We start from the raw sequence: 11,478 nt of genomic DNA on the forward strand, positions 1-11,478 counted from the left end.
TCAGCAGCATTAATTGGAGGGCTTTTTAATTAAAATCAGCTTGTTTCGTGATCAAAGATTAAAGGAAGGCAGAAAGCTGAAAGGAAAAGAACAGACACACTGAAAGGGTTGGCTGGCGTTCGCGAGGTGCGGCTGGGCCCGTGCCGCCCTGCGCTGCTCTGCCGCCTCCGCCAAGGCCTTTCCCATCCCCTGCCCCTGCCCGGTTCTCATCCGCTCCTGAAGGCTTCGCCCCGAGCGGCCGGCTGCTCCCTGCCCTCGTCCTGGTTCCGGGCTAAGCGCCGGAGCCGCTCGGTGCCGTCTCCTGATGAATCCGACTCGGCATTCCCGTCTCCACAGAGTCTCCTATGTCTTTTTCCCATGCAAGAAGCTGGATGTGGGATGTGGATAGTGAAAATGCGGCTCTGTTGCCTGGGGAAGATGGATGACCCTATGGCTGCTGAGAGTCACCAAGGAGGAGAAATCAGATGGAAAAAAAATGAGTGAATATAGGAATTCTCTAAGAAAAAAAATATGATGACCAAAAATGTAGTTTCCTAAGTGGAGAATGAGGATAATTTTGGTCAATGTTTGTCTTTTTTCTTAGTGATGATTGTTACGGAACAAAAATAAGAGCCCCCAAACCAACGCCYCCAGAAGCCCATGGGCAGAGGAAGCCGTGGGCAGGAGCAGGGGACGCTGGTGGTGAGTGAGGCAGATGAGACGCTTCAAAGGTTAGAAGATTGCTAAGGGGAGGTAGAGGCACCAGAGCAAACTCTGCAGCTGTCCAGGCCGTGGAGATCCGTAGGGAAGAACACTAGGCTGAAGAGGAGCCGCAGCAGCAGCAGCGAGGCCGGCAGGGAGCGGGGCCACGTGCTGCTCTCGTGCGAGCTGCTGAGCCTCCGAGCAGCCACCAGACACTCTCGCATGACACTGTCATGTGTCCCAGGGGTAAAGTGCTGGGGAATTGCTCGGCTTATCCCCCGGGCGCCCAGCACCCGCTGAGCCCTGCGCGCCGGGATTGTTCGCTCCCGTGCCCGGAGTGCCAGAGGCGCCGGGGAGCGGAGACRCTCCAGGCTCCTCCTGCCTTCCGGAGCAGAAGGGATGACCCGGCTCGGTAGAAGAGTGGGAGAAACATGCAGCGGGATTGAATTGAGGCGGAATTAGTGTCAGTCAGCACAGCTTTATGGAAATAGATCTTGCCAAACAAACCTGATTTCGTTCCGTAATGAGATTACGCTTTTGGTTGTAAAGATAACCGGGGAGATGTAATATACTTAGACTTCTGGAAGGCACTTTGCTTTGCGTGGTCCAGCATGCTGATGACAGCGTTAGCACCCCGAGCGAGGCACTTAGTCAATGGTCAATTATTCCAAAGGGAGGGGGCAGCGGGAGATGCTCTCAGATGTCCCTGTCACCTGTTGCCACCATGTGCTCCTGCTTTGCAGAGCAGACTCCTCAGATTGGAGACTGTCCCTAGGCAAGCAGTGACCCTGGGAGGAACCTGTGGGAGATGCAGCTGGGAATCTTCCCAAGGAAATGTCCTTCGTGGGCAGGGGACAAAATGAGGACTCTCCACGTGAGGGCCCAGAGTGTGGTCATTGGGAAGGATCTGGAAGCTGGTTTGCTGGAGGAAAGCATAGCAGAAAGTAGGGAATGGAAGCTGCCTCTGGATAACGGCATGTGGAAAGTGTGGTGTAGGAGCTTCCCTCCTGGAAGAAGGAAGGTTCCTTCTCCAGCTCTTGGTGTTTTCTTCTCAGCGCCGGTGTCTCTTTAGAGCATTTTTTTCCCCTGAACTCTTACGGGTGCAGCACAGAGCAGCACATAAAGGCTGCTAAAACAGGGGTGATGGAGCAGGTCATGCCCAGGGGAGCGCGGCCCCATTGCTGCGCGGGCAGAAGGGCCAAATGTGGAGGTGGCTGGAAAACCCCAACCAGCTGAGGAAATGCCAAGGGAGATGCCACCGGATCTCAGTCCATCTGGGCTCCCCATTCCCCTGTCCTCTAGGACCTGGGGGACATGCTTGTCCTTCAGTGGGCAGCTCTGAAGGCGGGGAAAGATGGTCATGGTCATCCTTGGRCTAGACTTAAGGTCTAGACTCTTAAGGTCTCCTTTGGCTCTCAGACCTATAAATTAAAGAGGTGAGAGGTTCAATAATATGGAGCACAGGAAGCCCTAGGGRTGGTTCAGACCAGACCTCTCCTCTGGAGATGTTCCCCAGATCTCCAAGGAAGGCTCTGGACCAGCAGCCCTTCTCCAGGGTAAGGTGAGAGGTTSTGGGAGATCCATGAAGCCAGGATTGAACTGCTGCAGGACACGAGCCGCGAGGAGACAGACCCAGGAGAGTCCCGTGTTGGGTGAGCAAGGACAGAGTGATGGGAGATGAGGAATTCTTACTCACTTCTGGGAAGCGGAGCTCTCCTCTGTGTCAGAGATGTTATTTATGGCCACGAGATGCAGGCTGATGATGAGAAACACATTGATTGAGGTTTCACAGCTACTGCACGCAGTAGATATGGATCAGTTACACCACAGCTCAAACCTGTATCAATGTGTTTCTAATAATCAGCTGGCATCTCATTAACATAAATAACTGTCTTATCCCATTTGGGAGAGCGGATCTGGGGCCTGCTAGCTGCACATTACCCGAAGGCCAGTTGCTCATTAGAACAATCTTTCTCCAGGTCTAACGCCCRGGGAATGGTGGCGTAATAAGACATCACTTGTTCCATAGTTGTTAGACCTTGGTAAATATGTTTCTAATCAGCAATTAGTACTTAATTAACACGCTGAAAATATCATTTTCAATCTAAATGAAGCTTTTACAGAAATCTGGAAGGGAAAGTGGGAAGAGYGAAGCTTGGATTAGGAGATGAAATCAAGGAGGGGAGCTTGAGAGAAGGGCCCGGGTGCTCTTGGGAAGCCGGAGCTGCGGGATGTAAAGCCGGGACTGGCTTGTTCAGGCTGTCCGTCCTGCCCACGGAGTTGCCCCGTTGACCACCAGGATTCAAAAGTGGGACCAGGCATCATCYGCACCGGCTCAGGAGGTGGAAGAAAAGATGCTCTGCTTTAAAATAAGTGATGTTTCAGTTTCCCTCCCATAGAATTTCTCCGCCCATTCCTGCCTTCCCTCTATCAATGCATTTTAGGTGCTGCTCTCCTTTCCCCTCACCTCTCAGTTCTCCTTCCCTCCTGCCTGCCCCGTTCCATAAGGAAGGCCAGGGCAGGCCAGCAAGAGCAGCGTGCCTGCAGGTGTGTGCACTGGGGCCTTTCATCTCCTCCTCGCTGTTTGTCCTTTCATTTCTCAAGTGCTTCAGCAAGAACCTTGGCTCRCCGGCGGATCATTAATGCAGAGCAAACAATGAGGCTCTTTAGGTCCTTTTCAGCTAATCACCATTGATCCAGGCTGACCTTTCTGAGCTTCTCCTAATCCCCAAATCTGGATTCCGATTTGCATTAAGCCACCTCGGAGGGAAGGTATCAGCAGAAATAACCCCCTCTCTGCTGCTGGAGAGCAGGGCCACCCGCTGGGAACCGGGCCGGGGATGGGATGCAAGTGCTGCCAGGGGCTGGATCCCAGCACCCTCTTTCCTTGTCCCTCCGGRGGATGTGGTGGCTGGGGGACACCTTCCTCCTTTCTGCCGCGGCTGGACTGAGGCCGGGTTGGATGTGGGAAGAGCGGAGAGCCAGGGGCTGCATCCCAGGGCCCGGCTGCCTCCYGCTGCCGGCCTCGCTCCCGGCAGCCCCTGCCAGGGGGATCTGAAGGGGTCGCTCCAGTGGAATGTGTTGGATGGAGCTTGACAGCATTTTTGCCTCAATACCAAATTCGCTAAGAAATATAGCTGTGGTGCAGGGAGAGAAATAAAACGCGTGAATGCAGGTGAAATTCCAATAGTTCTTATCCTGTTGGATGTGGCAGAAATGTCTAAATAATCAAAACATTCTGAAATGAAATACTGTTACTTTTTTTCCTTCTGTCTTAAATCACAGGTTTTATTTAAACTAAGCAACCCAGATTTTAAAAAGGAAAGAGTAAATCGATGCAAGCAGTAGGCAGAGCACAGGCAGGACATGGGCGTGCTTGGAGGGGCTGCTCTGTCCTCCTGGAATACCTGTGGGAAGAGCTGCCCACTGCTGCGTGCTCCGAACGTGGTGCTGGACACCCCGTGCTGCCGGCCATCCCTGCTGGCCCTGGTTGCTCCTGAGCCCCCTGGGGCCACCCCACTGTCACCTGTGGGGCGGCGGGGACACTGGTGGCCTCCCTGTCCCTTTCCCCCCCTGCACAAGAATGCATGGGGGGAAAGGCAGAAATCCTGACCCAAGCTTTCCCATACAGACCTGCAAAGAAAGTGGTGTAATGATCTTAATTAATTGGCCTAATTAAGATCCCAGCTGGTAGGAAGCTGGGTTTCGTGGCAGCTGGGCCCGCTGCAAGGGAGGCAATAAAAGCCTCAGCAGCAGGAGAGGTGYAAAGGGAGGGCTGTGGGGTTGGGGTCTAGCAGGGTATGGGGGCCCCAGGGGATGGCCATGGTTTTCCCTGCTGCAGGGCCCATCTGTGCCAAGGGAAGGGCCCTGGTCACCTTCCTGCTGCCTCCAGGTTCCCAGGAAGTTCTCGGGCTGGTGCAAGGTGAAGCCTCTGAGATGTGGAGGCCCCAGGTCCTGCTTGCCCAGCACCTGGCTGTTCTGTGCCCTGCTGCTCCCTAGCCCATACCCAATGCTCTGCTAAGGGGCAGACTTTCTTCATATGTAAGTATTTTTATATTCTTTTAAAATTGCTTTCTCTTTCCCAAATTGCCTCCCCTGTGTCTCTCTCCATCTCTGAAATTTCCCCAGCAGTCTCTTTTATTGGTGCTGCTCAGCCCTTGGCAGGGGTAAAGCTAAAGTGGGTGGCTTGAACAGGTAGTAAATGCGTGCCTGGTGCTTGACTTCCTTTGAATGAGAGGACAGATGCTCTCCTTGGTGAAATGACTCAAGAGCAGTGTAATTTCTTCCTTTTTTTCCCTCAAACCTGGTCCCTGATGGACTTTTCTCTCCTTATTTCTAAGCTGTTTCTGGATGCTGAAAGCCCCATGGCCGGGTACCATCCATCTCCTCAACACACTTCAGCGCCGTGGAAGCTTTGTGTGCTGATAAATAGCATAATAGGAAGAAATTTAATGGACTATCTAAAGTGCCTCTCTTCAAATCAAAGTGCACAGGGTGCGACCCAGCCATCGATACACAATACAYGTTAAACAAACAATTGCTCAAATATCATAAAAACAGGCTATAAAAGCCATATAAACCTCTGGAGATACTGGCAAAGTAGCTATTAACTGTGTGTAAGGGAAGCGTGTGAATGCCTGTGTCTGAAAAAGGGGCTTTGGGGCAGCTGTGCCTGAAATGCTGTGGGATGCAGGAGGGCYGGAGCAAAGGGGCGCCCAGGTGCTCCCTGGCGAGGAAAGGGGCGGTGTGGAGCTGCTGTGTCCTTCAGCAAAGCGCCACAGGAGCCCCACACCGTCCCGGGAAGGGCCCTGAGCCCTGGCGGGAGATGCCCCCTCTCTGTGTTCCCGCAGATGCTCCCAGGCCCTGCTCCRCGTCCCGAGCTGCCTCCTCGGCTCTGACAAGCGTCCACCCGTGATGCTGTTGAACAGGTTGTGCAACAGAGATGCACAGGAAGGATAAGGCAGCAGATAGTCACATCAAGAGCGACAGGCCTTTGTAGGTCAGTGTGGAGTYTTCTGTTCACAAAACCGGAGTGGAATTTCATCAGATTCTAATAGCTGCCGGAGAGCAATGTGGAGAGCTCCCTGCAAAGGGCCCGTGAGCCCAGCTGGAGAACAAATCCTGCAGACAGGGGTGCCTCCCTCTGCAGATCTGTGGTTATGGATCATCTTCCTTGCTTAGCAAGGAAGAGAAACTGCATCTGCTTTTCCCCCGCTGCTTTGATCCGCAGCCAGGCCGTAGGGAGCAGTCCCAAGGTGTGTGCAGCTCCAGCCTGGAGCAGTTGAGCCCCTCTGCTCCGTGTGCTGCCCAGCCCTCCTGCTTTGTCAGCATTTGGGGGGGTGGCATTTCTTTTTTTGTTGTTATTTTGGGGTCTAGGGGGTGGTGGTGATTCATGAGCTCTTTCTGGCTCTTTCGTTGAAAACCCAAGATGACAGAAGGTGTGGGAGTGGAGCTGAGCTTCACGTGGGCTTTCCAGTCCTGGATTAATCTATCCTTAGGATGCTGATGGCGCTGAGCCGCTCCAGAAAGGGTAGAGGAGCAGCAGCAGGACAGCACTGCTGCCGAGGAGGATGGTTCCTCTCTGTGTGTCCAGTTCCGTGTCTGCTCTCCAGCAGCGTGGGGAGCAGGACCTGCACATGATCTGTCTCCTCTTTGYATCTCTACATGCTCTGGCACTCACCAAACCAAGGGCTTTCCCGAGCCAGAGGCTCRCTCAGGGCTGTTGGTTGTAGGAGCCCCTTTTATGCCTTTCCCTCAGTCTGGTTCCGCTTGGTGGGTTGGTGCTCGGGGCTCCGCAGCATCCTGCAGCAGGGATGCGCTCAGTGCTCAGGCCCTGTGTGCTAGGAGCCTCCCTCACGTTTGTTCCAAATCCGCTGCTGGATAACTCTGCTGCTTGTGCTGAGGGTGTTTTGTCCCGGGAAAATGTGAGTGGTTGTTTCTTCCCCACCTCCTCTGAATTGCCTGTGACTTTATTGAGCAGTGTCGTATTTCCTCCTCTTCCTTCTGTAGCCATCCGGTCCTCCTGGAATAGACTGTTCTGTTCTTCTGCTTGTTCTTCTCTCCTTTCATTATTTCCTACACCCTTATAAGCTTCCTTCACAAATCCCTTGGCTCTCAGACATACTCAGCCTCTCGTCTGGGCTGTCCCACACTAGCTCGACTTGCCCTGTAATTCTTGCCCAAGCTCAGAAACCTTCCACTCCCCTTGAGGGGACCTTGCTGCCCTTCCAGCTCCTGCGAGGACAAGCCTGGAAAGTTCCCTAGTGGTAAAAGTAATTTTTTCTTCTATTYTTCTATGATTATTTTCTTCTATTTCCCAGGTGATAGAAATTGCTGTGGCAGGGAAACTCTTTGCTAATAAACCTTTGTATACTGTTTATTTGTCAATGACAAACGCAGCACAAACTCCTCTGCTGCAGCTGGGGCCATGGGGGCTGCCCTGTGTGTGGCTGCCCTTCTCTCTGGGGGTCACTGTTGAAGCYGACAGCCTGGCAGTGTCTTTGGGGCTGGTACACGTTTCAGGATGCCAGTGTGGGATGCAGATCCGGCCTCCCCAGGGTCACGGAGCTGCCGGTCTCCGTGGCAACGTGCGGCGCGTGGTACCCAYGTGCAGGGCAAGCTGACAGCGGCGGCGAGGCGGGCGGAGTGGAGCGTCCACACGATGCTCCACAGCATCCCGGGGAAAAAGGAGAGCCCGGACAAAACGGAGTTGAGGGAGGAGGGAACGGAGAGGATTTATCGCATCTTCACACGGCTCCAGCGCAAGCAGCGGCTGTGGCAGYGCCGGGACTGAGCCTCTGATCTGCGGCTGGAAACAAAGGGTGGGAGGAAGAGGAACTGGTGCCTCGATAAAGGCGAACTTGAAGAGGTGACGGGTCGAGGGATTTGGGCTCCAAGAACTTTCTCAAACCGTAAATTTTCAATAGCAGCGCTGAAGCCAGGAAACCTGAACCAGCTCCCAGAGATATATTATTTCGGGAGCAGACAAGGTCAGTTCTCAGCCTCCTCCTGAAGTTCCCACCTTGTCCTCGTTACGGCTGTGGTCTGCGCTGGCGCGTTGGAACGTGCGCCTGCGCTCGCGGYTCTCGGACGCCTGGGCCCCTCAGGGGTCACGGTGCAGGGATGTGCTCTTGGTGCAGCCCGCCCTGTGCAGCAGGACTGAACTGTCCCRTTGGAGCAGCCCTTGCCCCAGGGTTTCCCTGCTTCCAGCTGCAGGAGTTTTGGAAATAGAGCAGCGACTGCTGCGGTGGCTCTTTCCTTACTGCCTTCCTGGGAGCACCCATGCCCCATGTGAGGGGCTGCTGGAATGGGGCACGTTGCTGCAGCCAAGGAAGCAGACGGGTTCCAGCAGTGCCGAGCAAGTGGGACATGGGCTGCGGGTCCCCTGTGGGACGAGGTGGCATCGAGCGACCAGGCTACCGAGGGGCACCCTGCGGGTCCCCGGGGGCTGTTGGCAGCTGAGCTTGCACCAAACAGGAGTGTGTTGGGGTGAAGCCCCTGTGGCAAAAGTGCCCTCTGCATTTCTGCTGCCCTGGGCCCCGTCCCTCCTGTGTTTGCCTTCTGTGGCTTCTCGGCAGCAAGTTCCCTGGCAGGAGTGTTTGCGGAAACAGCTCATTTAGAATGTAATCTGGCCTGAGCACGAGTTATTGAAATTATTTGATGAATAATTTAGGATAACAATTAAAGTCAAAAAAAATCATAAATAGCTCATGAGCAATTCATGAACCGGAAGAGAGGCTAAAGTTTGCCTGATAAGTGACTTGCAGCCCATTAGTCTGGCGGCCGGAGCGCAGAGCCGTGCAGCGGGGCCGGCAGAGYCGCGGCTGCCCCGGGCTCCCAGCAGGTTCCCAGACGGGCCTCAGCCTGGCACGGGGCTGGGAAGGTCGGGCAAGGAGGACCTTGCTGTGAGCGGCCTGYGGAGGTGTGGACACGAGGCCAGCCCTGGTGGATCCTGTTCCTGAGCCTGGAGAGCAGCCCCAGCCAGGAGGGCTTTCCTGGCGGGGACTCAGCCCCTCCAGGCGCTGCTCATCATCCGCACAGGAGCATTGCAGGCCACCTCTGCCCTTCAGCTGGACTGTCCCTGCCAGTCCTCTCCCTGTCATGAGGCCAGAGGCAAAGGGAGGAGTCTCCTCTGGCCACGATAAGGCTGTTGGAATTGGCCTGGAGCACCAGYGCTTCTGGCTCTGCCTCCTCTTCCTCCCAGGGGAGCTCTGCCAGGGACACAGCGGGTCTGTGTCCTTGTCCCGCCTCCTGCCCCRTGGTGGGCTGACCAGCTGGGCACGGGGTCACTTGCCCCGTGGGACACAGTCTGGTCATGCACACGGGTTCGCRGTGGGTAGAGGCCAGACTCACTCCTGGTGTGGCCTCCGCATGGAGTCCCCAAATGCCACCACGACCCAGTGACGCTGCGGAGCCTCCAGGGAGGTGCCCCCACCAGCGAGGGCTGCCAGCCCTGCCTGCTCTGCGCTGCTGTCCCCTCGGGAGCCCTGGCCGCAAGGGGCAGCAGCAACAACCGAATYCACTTTTACTTGAACTGAAACTAACTATTTCCTGGCCGCCGCAATGACCCTCCTCTGTCTCTCCCCCTGCCCCCAAACGCGTGTTCTTTTCAGCTCAGACAAAATGCTTTGCTCAAAATGAAACAAAATGCTTCCATTCCCATTTGGGTCATTTTTACCCAAAGCAGTGCGGGGTGGCCGAGCAAGCGATGTGATTCCAAGGGCTGATGCTCTCGCCCGGAGCCTCCCCGGGGGCGGCGCTGCCCATGCGGGCGCTTTTCCCGTGGCTGCCCTGGAGCTGGAGCTGAGGCCGGAGCGGCTCCGGAGCARCCCTGGCTCCCGGCAGAGCTGTGCGCGGCGCCTCTTCCCAGCGAGGCTGCCTGTGGATCCCGACGCGGGAGCTGCGGGAGCTGCTGCCAATCACTGCAGCAAATTCCCCGGGGTTTCTGCTGCTTCCTTGGGCTCTGCTTGGATGCCCAGCATATCCCAAGTAGCTGCAACAAGAAACGCTTCCCAAGGCGACTCCAGGCTGCAGAGTCCATCCTAGCGGAGAGGGAGGCTGGGCAGTCTCCGTGCCTCCTTCCCAGGCTGCTTCCCAGCTCGGGGTTCTAGCAGCTCTTCGTATCATGGTGTGTGTGCTTGGGAGCTGCGAGGAGGAGCCAGGAAGTGCAGGAAGAAGGGTGGATGTGGAAGTGGGGCTGTGCCTCAGTTTACCTAGGGGTGCTCCGGGGGTAATGGTGAACCTGCGTCCACATGAAATGTTAAATGCACTTCACATTTGGTTGAGATGGTCCTGCCGCACTGGGAATGCTTTGGGAGCTAGGTTGGTAGCTGGTATTTTAGCAGAATGTTTCCACTATCTCAGGTGGAAGCAGGAAACCTGGGTTCGCTTTCCCCGGCTCCATGGCAAGGCGAGCAGAAGCCTCAAGTGCTTTGGTGTTCTACGCTTTCCAGATTTGAAACTCTCTTTTTCCCTCCTGACTTGGGATTAAAGAAGAGCCCAAAGAAAACAAAGAGAACGCGAGATGTGCGAATGTCTCAGCAGAGAGAAGGTGCCSTCGGTGTCAGCACTCGGCGCCTGCGGGCCGTGGTGCGTGGAGGGCCCCGCGCGGCGCCCGGCCCGGCGGGAGCGCCTCGCCAAGGGGACAGATGGCCTTGCGGGCCCGTTCCCCGTCACGGCACCACATATTGCGCGGCGGGGGGATCTYGGAGCTCAGATGGTGGCGACGAGGAGAAGCGGCCCCAACCTGTCCTCTTGCACGGAAGGGGCGCGGAGCCGGGTGTCGCGCGGAGCCGGGTGCCGCGCGGGGCTGGCACCGCGCTGGTGGCAGGGACAGCCGGCGCGCTCGCAGGCGCTGCCGCCTGAGCCTTTATGGAGATTTATGCTAAAATATTCCTGCATCTTCTCTGCACATTTATTTTTATTGATTTGCAAATGCAGAGCTTTGTTCAGCACGCGCTCCCCAGGCTTGGTGGTTTATCGGGAACTTCAGACTGAGCGTTTTCATGTCCCCCCTGTCCCTCGCCCGGCGCTCCCCAGCCCTCCCGGCCCGTCTTGTATTCCTGCATCCCGGCCCCACATCCCAGTGGCCTCTCGGTGGCTGCAGGTTTTGGTTCTTCTCGGCTCCCACAAGTCATGGTTTGTGCAAGAGGAAGGGGAGGACGGGGAGCGAGAGCCAAGCCGAACCCCTTTACCTTTTCTCTCTGGCTCCTCGAGCACGTTCCCGCCTGCCTCTTTAAGTGGATGTATTTAAAGCAAATGCAGAAATTGCCATTCAAAGCAAGGCTTGTAATAAAGGCAGCGTCTCCGCTTCCAATATATATTTATGTGTGTTTTGGGTTTGGTCTGGGGGGACTTGGGGAAAATAACAGGAAATGCCAAGTGTTGACATGTTCGCAATAGAAAATCACTCCGTCCTTCCCGCGTGAAGTGCCTGGGATTTTCCAACGTGACATTTAGCTGCAGGGAAGCTGCGATGGCACCGTCTGGGCTGCAAAGCAGTGACTTAAGAAGAACAGTTTAAAGAGAGAAATGTGATTTAAAGAGCGAGGCCACAGAGCTGCATCGCCCAGCTCCCCAGCCAGACAGGGGGCTTGGAAATTTAAACCAAAAGGATTTATATCCTGGATGAGGAATTCCCACATCTTTTGCCTGGATGTTACAGTGAATCTTTCCAAAGTGAGGCTGTGGCAGCGGCCGGAGCCCATGGGACATTTGCAGCCTTTGGAAGCCAGGGGAAAAGCAGCCTCCTTGGAGCAKTGTGGAGAAGGGAGCAGCGAGCGGGAGGTTCCTGAGCTG

General features: G+C 55.6%; 1 long non-coding RNA gene across 1 annotated transcript; it reads left to right on the forward strand.

The window, feature by feature from the left end:
* The first annotated feature begins 4,480 nt into the window (after window positions 1–4,480).
* On the forward strand, window positions 4,481–5,276 carry LOC112960440. The gene is made up of 2 exons (XR_003251752.1): window positions 4,481–4,722; window positions 5,022–5,276. It is a non-coding gene; the product is annotated as an uncharacterized LOC112960440 (long non-coding RNA).
* The last annotated feature ends 6,202 nt before the right edge of the window (window positions 5,277–11,478 follow it).

The sequence above is a fragment of the Nothoprocta perdicaria genome, unplaced genomic scaffold (genome assembly GCF_003342845.1).
Source record: "Nothoprocta perdicaria isolate Ctin4 unplaced genomic scaffold, notPer1 scaffold_124, whole genome shotgun sequence".
NCBI classification, from domain to species: domain Eukaryota; kingdom Metazoa; phylum Chordata; class Aves; order Tinamiformes; family Tinamidae; genus Nothoprocta; species Nothoprocta perdicaria.